Source organism: Haliotis rubra, unplaced genomic scaffold (genome assembly GCF_003918875.1).
Source record: "Haliotis rubra isolate DU_JTF1 unplaced genomic scaffold, ASM391887v1 Scf1053, whole genome shotgun sequence".
NCBI classification, from domain to species: domain Eukaryota; kingdom Metazoa; phylum Mollusca; class Gastropoda; order Lepetellida; family Haliotidae; genus Haliotis; species Haliotis rubra.
The window spans coordinates 196174-208366 of record NW_025764952.1 but is presented as its reverse complement, the minus strand read 5'-3'; the positions used below and the strand labels follow the sequence as shown (position 1 = coordinate 208366).

Sequence of the window (12193 nt, the reverse complement as noted above, 5' to 3'; positions counted from 1 at the left end):
AAGATTTGTCCGTTCTTTCTTGGGTTATTGCGCTAACAATCTTTATATTGGCAAAACCCTCAGATTTTTGCTGTGACCTTGAAAATTATCTCAAGGTCACTCCATTTCACTTGTGTCGGTGAATCTCGCCAATATACCTTGGTACCAAATTTGAACAAAATCCATCATTTCTTTCTTGAGTTATCGCCCTAAGAAGCTTATTTGATGTATGAAATGCAACGAAAAACAAACATCCGCGTATTTACGACTGATTAAAACTGATTAAAAGAGGTTTGTACGTCGCACACCGCTTCTGGAGGCAGCTAGAGATGGTCAAATTCACGTAGTTGACTTCCTTGTGTCCCGAAACGCTGACGTCAAGAAGGTGGACAATAAGGAGAATAGTCTGCTACACGTTGCTTGTATAGGTGGACATCTTGGTATGGTGAAACATGTGTGTCCATGGTTTAACATTGATAACAGAGATGTATATGGGTGGACACCTGCAATCGTAGCAGCTGTCTTTGGAAAGTCTGCAGTGTTTGACTACCTCAGACGACAAGGTGCAGATCTGACACTGGTTGATAGGACTGGAGATGATTTGTTCACTCTCGCCCTTCAGGGAAGATGTAGACAATCATAGAACGATTATCACCTGATGGTCAATATGTGAAGAAGCACACCCCTTGGACAATACTGATGAGATCCGTAGTGACTGGATCTTTTGAAAAGTTAAAAGTTTGCCATGACAACAGTCCTGAGTTTGTGCAGACAGACCAGTTTGGAGACAGTCTGCTTCATCTGGCTTGTCGTGGAGGCAACAGGAAATGTGCAGAGTATCTGCTCCCGTCCTATGACATCAATGTCCGAGGTCGGTATAACTGGACACCGGTGATGATGGCGGCTGTGTGTGGACATGAGGATGTCTTCCAGCTGCTGGTGGACCACAAGGCAGATCTTGCCTTGCTCTCAGACACAAGAGAATGCATCCTTATTCTGGGTCAGAGAGGGCAAAGCAATGACATTGTGGAATGTCTGAGGAATAAGTCAGGAAATTAATGAATGAGAAAGATTTGTAAATAGGGTGGGCAGCCGATGGACTTTCCTAATAACTTAAGAATGTCAAGGATCATTCTGGACATCATAGATTTAATTCTTAAATATACTGATACACTGTGAGAATGCACAATGAGTATGAACAAGAAAACAGCAAAGGAATTGTGTAAACACCAGATGACACTTCAAATGAAACCTGTAATACGACATTGTTGATTTTGATGATCTTATGCCTAAATAAGCAGAACAATCTGATGTTTGTGAGGTCAAATTTGTCAAATAAATACAAAGAATCTAGTATGTATTTTCAAAGCGTCTCAGTATGCAACTTGAATATGCCCATTGTCTTAAGTGAATGTTTGGAAGATAATACCTTCTTGTGCTGTATTGTCAAGTATTTGACACTTGACTCATCGATGTTCCACAGCTATTGGTACCAATTGTAATCAGATGTTGTAGATATGTAAATAAATGTCTATATCGTTTTGAGACATACTGCTGCAGTACATAGGTGTTGCTTTTACTCCTTGCCATTTAAATATGCCTTGACTAGTCTGATGGCTGCAAATGGGAAAAATTGATAATGATGTACATTCAGTAATTACTAGATGTTTATTTCATTCCTGACAACCAAAGGTCTGTATGTCTGTATGTCTGTCTGTCTGTTGAATTCCTTTCATAACTTCTCTCACTCTTTCAACGTTGTCAAAAGGCATGCCTATACAAATCGATGTGTTCTAGGGAGTCGGAGAAAGACACAACCCGACGTCTGTCTGTGTGTCTGTCTGTCTGTGTGTGTGTCTGTCTGTGTGTCTGTCTGCTTGCCTGCCTGCCTGCCTGCCTGCCTGTCTGTATGTATGTCTGTCTGTGGAAATGTTGTAAATTATTCACATCTTATTTATTACATGCTCATTTTAAGACATAATATAATGCAAATGGTAGTAGGTCCATTGATTTTCAGTTAAGCACGTAGATATAACTGACGTATTAACACGGCTCACAACTCGGTGACTGTCTGTCTGTCTGTCTCTTTGCCGGTCTGTCTGTCCGTGTGTCCGTCGAATTCCATTCATAACTTTTCTCATTCTTTTCACGTTCTCAAACGAATGTGTGGGAAAGGCATGTGTGTACATATCGATATGTTCTTGGGAATCGGAGAAAGATACAACCCTACGTTTGTCTGTCCGTCTGCCCGTCCGTCCGCCTGTCGAATTCCATTCATAACTTTGTCTGTGTACATGTCGATGTGTTCTTGGGAGTCGGAGAAAGATATTTTCTTTCTCCCTTTTTGTAATGGCATTAAAGAAGTTGTGAGTTAACTTTGATGGACAATTAGACTGGTCGACTATCGTGCAGATTGTTAATATACTCATTGTACAGGTACAGATTTGATATTGTACATAGACTTATTTAGATGTTGCATTGTATATATGTGCTCCTTTTTACCCAAGAAATGCTCAGTATCGTAGCGCTACGACAGTCGTAACTCCCACACTTTAACATAGACTTACGACTGTCGTAACTCCCACACTTTAACATAGACTTACGACTGTCGTAACTCCCACACTTTAACATAGACTTACGACTGTCGTAACTCCTACACTTTACATAGACTTACGACTGTCGTAACTCCCACACTTTAACATAGACTTACGACTGTCGTAACTCCCTTACTTTAGCATAGACTTACGACAGTCGTAACTCCCACACTTTAACATAGAATTACGACTGTTGTAACTCCCACACTTTAACATAGACTTACGACGGATGTAACTCCCACACTTTAACATAGACTTACGACGGATGTAACTCCCACACTTTAACATAGACTTACGACTGTCGTAGCGCTACGATCGCTTTGAGGAACGGGGGCCAGACCCTTAAATATATATCTACATTATTGGTAATAATTGTGAATTGTTCTTTATGGTGTCCTGTTTGTCTACAAACTATAATTTATTTTCAATGTTAAATGAACTATTATATGAGAAAGAAATTGTGTACTCGTTGTAATCTCACCTGTATAAATTTAGAATTTAATATAGTACTTCAGAACTCCTGACGAAAAACGTATTATTTCATATTTTAATGATGACAACAAATGTACCAAAAATAGCATTCCAGATTTTGTTTGCCTGAACGGGTAACAGCATACCTCTGCTTCATTAACTGTTGGAGCATATTGTAACACGTGGTTGTGTGTTATGTAATTCTGTTTAGATATAAATGTAAACATTTGAGAATAACTCTTAGTTTTACTTACTTGACACCATATATTTACATCGTATATCCCAAGTGAACAAACCAAGTTTTATGTAAAATAGATGTTGTAACATGCTGTGGCCAACTTTGTTGATGAATGACAATAATTGTGTGTTAAATACTGAATGCCCTTATATTGTTTACTGATGTGTGTGTGTCTGTGTATTGTGTGTGTGTGTGTGTGTGTGCGTGTGTATATGAGTGTGTCTCCTAGTATTTGTATCGTCTATTCAAAGAAAGTCTGAGTTGATGTATTTCTCTACGTATGTGGCCAGACACCACCCTGAGCGTCTGCTCTGTTTCTGTAACAGAGAGTCAGAAATAAAAATATGAATCGTGTTATGCACTTTGTGTTATCTACCTCAAGCTGACTGGCTGCTACCGAATAGTAGCTTGCAGGTTGTTTACCATAGTTGTTTGTGCATGACTGTAATGAATCGATATGATAATCGAACTTCCTGACATTGATGCCAAACATTGACGAGCTGTCTTCCCTTCTTTCATTAATGTAAACAATATAAATCATGTAACATGTGTTATATTTGGGATTACACTTTCTTAGTAAAGTACAGTTTCTAGAACGTTTTGTTGGGTTGAGTCCCATCCGGGATTCGAACCCACACCCTCAGAGTCAGGCACCAACTCGCCAGCACACAAAGTCAGCCGTCTAACCTGCTCAACCACAGCGACTTCCACAAAAATGGAAGTCGGACAACTGATAGCCTAGACTGCGGACTTTGTGTACCCCTCTGATAAGTGTAAATTGGCAAGGCTCCCATGGTCGAAAGCTATGATTTTCCATAGATTACGTGTGGTGTCTATGTTCAATTCTTGTATTATAAACATGTTAATTGGCTGTGTTCACCAGCCAATCACTGACAAAGTGATCCTGTGACTATCTTTAAGGAGCGGCTCTTTGAGATATGAATTATATATTATAACACAATTCCTTTTAGAAAGAAACATGTTATCACATTGAAAAACACTACCCAAAACAATCATGTTTGTGTTTCTTTTGCAACATAATAGTGCCAACTGTCACACGTTCAAAACAACAACTTACTTTAGTCAATGTACAGTGAACTACGTATAAAACGAGGAACATGGAACTGACAGATATAACAAACTGTTTTTATATGCCTGCAAGTTCAGCCTCAAGTTAAGTTGCAAAGTGTCTGAAAAGAGTGGCGTGGAGTGAAATTCAATCGGGGCGGGTGTGTTTTCTCCATGTCGCACATTGGAAGACAAAATGATTAATTCAGTGTGTCAACATGTTTTGCTGTCGTGTTTTTGTTCTGATCACCAGTGGAGTTGTGACGAAATATAATTGGGTATCATATCGAGATTGTTGGTTTATGTTCCTTTGCATCAGACAGTGATAGAACGATGCCTTGTTTTTGTTGATTTTTTAAAATTATTGTTAGTATTATAGGGTGTATGTGTAGCTCACATATCCAGGCAACTAGTGCATGCTCAAGGCGCTGAATAAACTTGAATAACTTAAGATGTGTGTATGTTCAGACAAGGGCGGTAAGTGCTATACCAGGGAGAATGACTTTATAACTGAAAACCACACGCTTTTTTCCACAGAGAGACATGAGTTCATTTATGTCTACATATCAGTTGTTAACTGGCTGCTACATGTCGCCTAAGCCCGTGACAAAAGACACTATGCCGCTTGGTGAAAGGGTGCTTGTGTACAATGGGCTGTGTTTGTCATACATAACGGAGCAATCGAGCGTGTCGTATCCAGAAATGAAACCAAACCAAACCACTGCGCAATACTCCCCACAGCAGCTTATGAACGCTTATGATAAGTCATTTGACGTATATACCTACGAGTCTGTTACTGATAATGTTTGCGTCTGCGTGATAAACTGCGTGTTTTTCTTATAGTTTGAAACCCTGTACATTAAACATCTCACGTGATCACGATCAATGTGGTGATTGGTTGAATCACGGCAAACACCCACCCATTGTATTCAGGCTTTCAAGCACTTCGAAACATTACTCGTCAGTTCTCTCTCACGTGACTCCTTCTACTCGCTGAGTTCAACCTCAGTAAAAGTTGTTTTGCACAACGACATCATGGACTCCGGGGGTTCGCTTCGCTATCTCGTGTGCTCCCTGTTACTCCTCATCATATCATATAATCTAGATCAACCTTCTACTTACAGGTAAGTCACGTTTAATCCACGCATATTTTCGAATGGAATGATGTGACACTGAAACACTCGGTGCCCAATATTAGGTTACCAAACAGACAGCATTTATACCACCATGTTACTGTGATATACATGCACGCGTATGTTATATTTTTCAACGTGTCTCCATGCTGAAACAGTCTAATTTCGCTTACTTTTTCAACAATCACATTTAAATTACTAAAGTAGTAAATTATGTAATATCAACAAGTATTTTCCCTGAATCTCTTAATACGTGTGACAATCTTTGCTTTTTTACAAATGTTTGATAAGTTGATATGTTTATCAGTTAAGATATTGGTAATAACTTACAGCATAATCGTTGAAATATATGATTGAAAAAGAAATACGATTTTAAACATGAGCCACCAAATAAGTTAATGCCAATGGATGTTTTACCATGAGATATATAGTTTGTGTTTGTTTGGCCAGTCCTACATTTAATTCATATTAGACTATCACTTATCTGTACAACAACATCTGTACATGATTAGATCAGAAATTATTATTTCATTAGATTTTCACGTTTACTAAAGTACAAACGAAGCTTAAAAGGATTTTGTTGGATGTCAAAATGACACCAACCCCAATCACCACCACCATCACCCGTAATGTCCATGGTGTCGACCTCTGGATTGTCTTGGCCAGCCTCGATTATATAGGTTATATACAGACCGCCGCCATTTATCCGACCAACCAACCTCGCAAGACAACATCTACCAGCAAACCCATGGGTTCACCTCTGTTACCGCTAATCACCGAGATCTTCATGACCAGCTTTGAAGAGATAGCCCTGACTACATCCCCTTTCCAACCACTCTGCTGGTACAGAAAGGTGGATGACACCTTCACCATCCTGGATCCGGACCACGACCCTGCCATCCTCCTCGACCATCTCAGCAAGCAGCACCTGCGCATTCAGTTCACGATGGAGGCAGAAGACCAGCAGAAACTGCCGTTCCTAGACGTAGCCTTGCTGAACTCCTCCGACAACATCACCTTTTCCGTCTACAGAAAACCCACCAACACTGACCAGTATATACATTACCTCTCCAACCATCACCCCCCAGATCAAACGCGCCATTGTATCAACCCTAACCACACGAACTAAATCCATCTGCGACCTTGACCAGCTCAAAGCTGAAATAGACCATCTATGAACCACATTCATGAACCTCAACGGCTATCCAAAACGTCTTGTAGACAGAACCATAGCATCGACCCTACAACAGCAAGGAGAACGCAAACCCAAACTATCCCCGATTAGAATAAACATCCCCTACCAAGGTCAGATCAGTCACCATATCAGCCGACTGCTCAAGAAAACTGCCGTTATCCTCGTAGATGTAACCTACAGCTCTGAGGGAGTGAGTTTAGTTTTGTGCCGCACTCAGCAATATCCCAGCTATACGGCGGCGGTCTGTAAATAATCGAATCTGGACAAGACAATTCAATGATCAACATCATAAACATCGATCTGCGCAATTGGGAAACATGTGTCAACCAAGTCAGCGAGCCTGACCATCCGATCCCGTTAGTCACCTCTTACGACAAGCATGGGTTACTGAAGGTTCATTCTACCCCGGACCTTCACGGGTTTTCAGCTCTGGCAAAACACTAAAGACCATTCTGAAGGCCAATGGTAGATGTACCTCAACCAGCACCACTCACAAGCCCAGGGGGTTGTATCTACAAGCTAATGTGTGACTGTGGCAGCAGCTATGTTGGAGAAACACCCCGCCCATTGATATTAGGCTCAAAGAGCACAAACCTTCGGTAGAGAAATCAGATCTAAAGTCTTTCTGAACATATTGTGAACAATCCATCACACTCCATTGACTGGCAAGCAACAACCATCATAGCGTCGAGCATCCATGATTCAATTAATATAACAACAATCAATATACTTAAGACATTTCATGAAATTTCCTTTCATCTATATGTGGTGGACAGGGGTTTGTATGTTGTGGCTGCTCTGGACACAGCGAGTGTCAAACAAACAGATGTAAATGCTTCAAAGCCAAGCTGAAGTGCAATACTCACTGCCACAATAGTTTTAACGTAAGTGATAATGTAATTAAGTTATAAAGTGAAATTTCATGAAATGACTTAAGTATATTGATTGTTGTTACACAAAATGACACGAAATGGCTGTCCCTCTTAGTCATTTCATGAAATGACTGATTTCACAATCTGACTATAACATATGTAGAGGGTATATGTTGTTTATAAGTCTTTGGTACTCGGAGGATTGAATTTAAAACATTAACATATTAGTTGTCACTGATTTTTTATCAAATCACCAATGGTAATTTTACTACGTCGCCGAGAAACCTAAAATCGGTTGGGATGTTTTGGAAACTACACGAACACGAACGTTTAAGTAAATTTCCACCATATTTGATAGTATGTATAAAATCACCTTTCGCAAAGGCTGGCCATGAGAGGCCTAATAGAACTTTTTTGTCTATCTACAAATCCTTTGAGCTTTCTACTCAAAAAAGAGAAAGGTTACCATCACGGACCTTCTCAGCACAGATCCCCAACACCACTTACTCATCTCCTTAACAAGGATGATATCGAGCTCCCTACCAAAGGAGATACCAATTTGAAAGAGCAGGTTCCCCTTGTTGAGTCCTTTTCTAATGATATTGGCATGGCATTTAGACTAGACAAATGTAATACTCTTCATCTGAAACGTGGCAAGGTAGATAATGATGGATCTGTCAAGTTACAGAGTGCCCAAAGTCAAGACAAACTTCCGTCCGAGTACAAATCTCGCTTAAAGAAAATCTGGAGCTGAGAGCTAAATGCTCGAAACAAGGTTAAAGCCACCAATACCTTTGCTGTGAAAGTCCTTTCCTATTCCTTTGGAGTAGTTGATGGGACAAAACAAGACATCCAGAGTCTTGACCGCCTGCCCAGAAGGATCATTTCTGATAACACCCTCGTTTCTCTCAGTATATCTGCACTGTAATATCTACAGTTGGAATCATAAGTAATATACTGAAAAAGGTGGGTTTTAAGTCTGGACTTACAAATGTCAATTGTGTCAGACCTTTTAATGGCACAGGGGAGAGTGTTCCAGTAGATTTTGTGTGTTTGAAGTTGCATGCGGGAACATACGGATGTAGGAGCTCAGACAAGTAGGAGGAAGCCAAACCATGAAGGCACCTGTATGTCAGACAGAGGTTATTAAAGTTTATTATGGTTTTAACCGGTAGCCAATTCAGTTCTTTCAACACCGTTGTAATATGGGAACGTTTAGTAGTCTTGCTTGTGATTTGGCCGGAATTGTTTTGGATCTTTTGAAACTTGTTGAGGAGGTTAAAACTGAGGCATGTAAGGATGCTGTTACAGTAATCAAGCCTCGATGTAACAAGAGATCGAACAAGACTTGAGTTGCAGCAGTTATCAGGTATTGCCGAGTGTTATTAACTGATCTCATCCTGTTCAAACGGTTAACAGGAACACACAGAGTCAAAGAAGAGTCGATGTAGACACCTAAACCCTTAACAGCGTCAGAGTAATTGATGTCTGCGTCTGCAACGGTAAGGAAGTCGGTTTTGACCTTGCCAAACTTTGTAACAATGAGAACTGCGTCTGTTTTTGTGTTTAAGCATATTTGCTGTCATCCAGCACTTGACGTCCTGTGTACATTTGACGATGCACTGAACAGACATGGAGAGATCTGACACATGAAATGCTTTCAGGAGTTGGGCGTCATCAGCACAGACATGGAGAGAAACTGTGTGGTCTGTAGTAATCCTTCCGATATATCCAGTATACAAGGACTGATCCTTGTGGCACCCCACATTTTATGATAGTGCCTTTTGATCTCTCAGTACCAAAGACAACAGATTGCTGTCAGTCAAAAAGATAAGACATCATCCATTGAAGAACGTGGCCTTCAAGTCCGTACTGTTGTTTGAGTCTAGACAAGAGTCTATGGTGGTCGGTCTCAGAGTGTAAGGCCTCAGAGAGGTTGAACAGCACTAGGACCGACACTACTGCAACTATCTCGTGTCTGACCGATCTGACATACGTCAAATCCTGTCAACCTATCTTCTCACTTCATCTTCAAAACCAAAAATAAAACTTCCGAATCACAAATACCAGATCAAATGCCAAAGCCAGAAACAGAAACTGTGTGCCAAAAAATAGGAATCAAAACAAATTACAGAGACTAAAGCAGCTTGAGCAACTGCCAAACCCAAACCAAATGCCACCTCACCTTCAGGGGCTCCCCCATCGAGGTCCATACCTGCTTTGGTCTTCTGGATATGGAGGTCACCTCATCTCCATCCTGACACCAATAGGAGTACTTCAAACGCTTCCTCACGTTCACGTGACATGTCACCGGTGGAAGCACCATGAACCCACAAAACCTGATTCGATGGAACTGCAAAGGACTCAAGAATAAGTTTAATGAACTACAGTTATTGAGTCAAGACTTTAAACCATCCCCGCTTTGTCTCCAAGACACCTACCTAAAAAGGACTGCTAAATTTGACATCCGTCAGTACAGTTTCTACCACTCCTTTTCTCCTCTCGGTGTTAAAGCTACAGGAGGCACTTCTATCCTGGTGAGGTAGGGCATCCTCCATAGCCCTGTACCACTTAACACAAAACTACAATCTGTTGCTGTCGGCATGACTCTGAACATAGGGTTAACACTGTGTCCACTCTATCTTCCTGCTTCCACAACTGTCCGCTTATCAGTTGTTCATGGGAGAATTAACGGCCATAACCCCCAATGGGGGAGTACCGATACAAACAAGGGAAAGGTTCTTCAAGATTTCCTCTCAAATAATGATCTATGCATCTTCAACGATGGATCAAACACTTATCTCCATCCTGCCAATGGAACATACTCTGCTCTTGATCACTTAGGGATTCAAACATATTAAAAAGGATTGAATGGTCGGTTCACAATTCTTACTCCTATCACGCCCGCTGATGAACCACCTTCAACCAGATAGAATTTTAATGGCCAATTGGCCATTATTCCAAACCCTATGCTCTAAAACACTATTTCAGGAATGTTCCTGATCCAATAGAACTATTTTTAGACCTCTTAAATACTTTTGAGACAAAACCATTTCTGACTCCTCTGCAAACCCGCACATACTCAAATCATGGTTTAATGCACATAGTAAACAAGGAAAATAGGAAGAACATGATACTGTGCATAACCTGAATGCCGTTAAAATGACAAATGCCAGGGCATGACGTACCTTTAAACAAACTAAACGCCGTTAGTGGAGGAAATATGTGTCCAAAATCAACCCCTGCACACCCATGTCCAAGGTGTGGAACATGATTCAAAATATTGAGGGCAAAGGATCAAAATCTGATGTTCGCAATCTCAAAAAGCTACCTGACTCGTGTCTAGATTCACTACTATATAAATATATGCTGACGTTTTGACAACGGGAAAATTCCACTCTGTCTGATTATTACCAATAAGATCAGGGCGTCCCTCAAGGCAGCATCCTGTCTGTCACACCTTTTAGTATCAAAATTAAAAGCTTCATTAAGGTCTTGAACAACTGCGTTGATGGATCCCTTTTCGTGCATGATTTCAATATTTTATGCCGTGGTAAGAATATGTACACAATAGAAAGGCAGCTACAACTCTGCCTTAACAAATCCACAAATGGGCCAATGAAAAATGGCTTTAAGTTTTCAAGCTTCAAAACAAATTGTATTCACTTGCCATAAATACAAACCACATAATGATCCAGATCTATTTTTAGATGGTTCTCCCATCAAGGTTGTAGAAATCCCGGGGACTCATATTTGATCAATACCGTACTTCATACCACAAATAAAAAACTTAAAAACCAAATGCATGAAGTCCACAAATCGGTTCAAATACAGACTGGGGGAGGGGATCAAACTACCCTCTTTCACTTGTACAGATCATTGGTTCGCTCTTATCTAGACTTCAGCTCCGTTGTCTATGCAAAAGCAATTTAGAAAGATTAGATTCTATCCACCAACAAAGCCTTAGGCTCTGCCTGGGAGCTTTTAGGACCTCTCCAGTACACAGTCCATATGCAGAGGCAAACGAACCTTCCCTTGAACAACAACGCCGCATTAAACTTACACTGCAATATATCTCTAAATTACGTTCAAATCAGTCAAATCCAGATAACAATTGTGTTTTCAACACTCTATGAAAAGCTGTTTCCTATTCTGCCAAGCCTGGTTCCACCACTTGGAATCAGAATTCAACACATATCTGCAGCTAAAATTAATCTCAATATCATAGCACCTTACCAGCTTCTGTCTTCGCCACCGTGGCAGATGGTGAAAGCACAGGTCGATCTTACCCTCACTAAACTCAAAAAGTCCGAAACAAATCCTTTGGAATACAACCAGTTACGTTCACACTATAGATCCATTTTTATTGACGGATCCAAGCATGATGGCCAGGTTGCCACTCAATTGGATCAAGTCCGAAACAAATCCTTTGGGCCATAGCCATCTTCGCGTTTGACGTTCCAAGTCATAAAACTTCATCGTTTTATAGATCCATTATCTTGCCTCCTTCAAAATTTTTCATTCCTATCATCCTGGACATACTAGAACTTTACATCTTTCTAAGCATGTGATGGTCCTTGGGTTGCAGGGTTGCTTCTGGGTAACACAAAGGCCAATGCTGCAGCTAAACACATCATGAACTG

The 12193-nt window shown here is 40.6% G+C and overlaps 3 protein-coding genes and 1 long non-coding RNA gene across 16 annotated transcripts in view; 2 read left to right on the top strand and 2 right to left on the bottom strand.

Annotated features, from left to right (window-relative positions):
- Window positions 1-12193, top strand: part of LOC124276724 (serine/threonine-protein phosphatase 6 regulatory ankyrin repeat subunit B-like) — a 240462-nt gene that overhangs the window by 95491 nt on the left and 132778 nt on the right. The window lies entirely within an intron of this gene.
- The window catches only part of LOC124276792, a 122898-nt gene that overhangs the window by 22797 nt on the left and 87908 nt on the right, over window positions 1-12193 (bottom strand). The window lies entirely within an intron of this gene.
- Window positions 5353-10918, bottom strand: LOC124276859. Its single transcript, XR_006898677.1, has 3 exons — window positions 10906-10918; window positions 9144-9151; window positions 5353-5433 (listed from the first exon to the last, which is right to left on the bottom strand). It is a non-coding gene; the product is annotated as an uncharacterized LOC124276859 (long non-coding RNA).
- LOC124276773 (serine/threonine-protein phosphatase 6 regulatory ankyrin repeat subunit C-like) overlaps window positions 5390-12193 on the top strand; it is a 28846-nt gene continuing 22042 nt past the window's right edge. For both annotated transcript variants that reach the window (XM_046712429.1, XM_046712434.1), the window contains exon 1: window positions 5390-5474. The gene's annotated coding sequence lies outside the window, so the exon portion shown is untranslated. The remainder of the gene's footprint in view (window positions 5475-12193) is intronic.